This window comes from Octodon degus, unplaced genomic scaffold, assembly GCF_000260255.1.
Source record: "Octodon degus isolate 3935 unplaced genomic scaffold, OctDeg1.0 scaffold00024, whole genome shotgun sequence".
Classification (NCBI taxonomy): Eukaryota; Metazoa; Chordata; class Mammalia; order Rodentia; family Octodontidae; genus Octodon; species Octodon degus.
The window spans coordinates 3,371,809-3,372,360 of NW_004524600.1; positions in this window are offsets into that span (position 1 = coordinate 3,371,809).

Here is a 552-nt window from a genome sequence, read left to right on the forward strand (position 1 = left end):
ACCTCACTATCTCACTGCATTTCAAACATCTTAGGCATAATAAGGAACAGGTATTTTTCATCAAGTATTGATATATTGAAATTTAAGTCCCTACATAATATGATAAAAAAATTTTAAAATTAGATTATATGTTAATAATAGGATAAAGATTTCTATACTTCTTATGTTTGTACATAAGTCTAAAAATCTCACCATATACAACCTTGAAGCAGGACAGTCCCACAATATTCCTTTTCCTGTCTCTTGCATTCCTTCACCACCCCCTTCTTCGTGAACATCCACCTACCTGAGAGACATCATAGCAGTAACTGGCATGTCATGACAAGCTGCCCATATTCAGAATATCAGAATGACAGGCACTCCAACTATGAAACTACTATTACAAATTACCATCTGCAGTGCAGTAGCTTAGCTCACAGGTATCAGTATATATAGTTAGTAAGGTGAGAATCTTTCCAATTAACTGCTAGATTAAAAAATCTTCTAAATATTCTCAGGATCATTGCCTTGCTCATCTTCTACATATAACTGTATGGCTTGACATTGTCATGT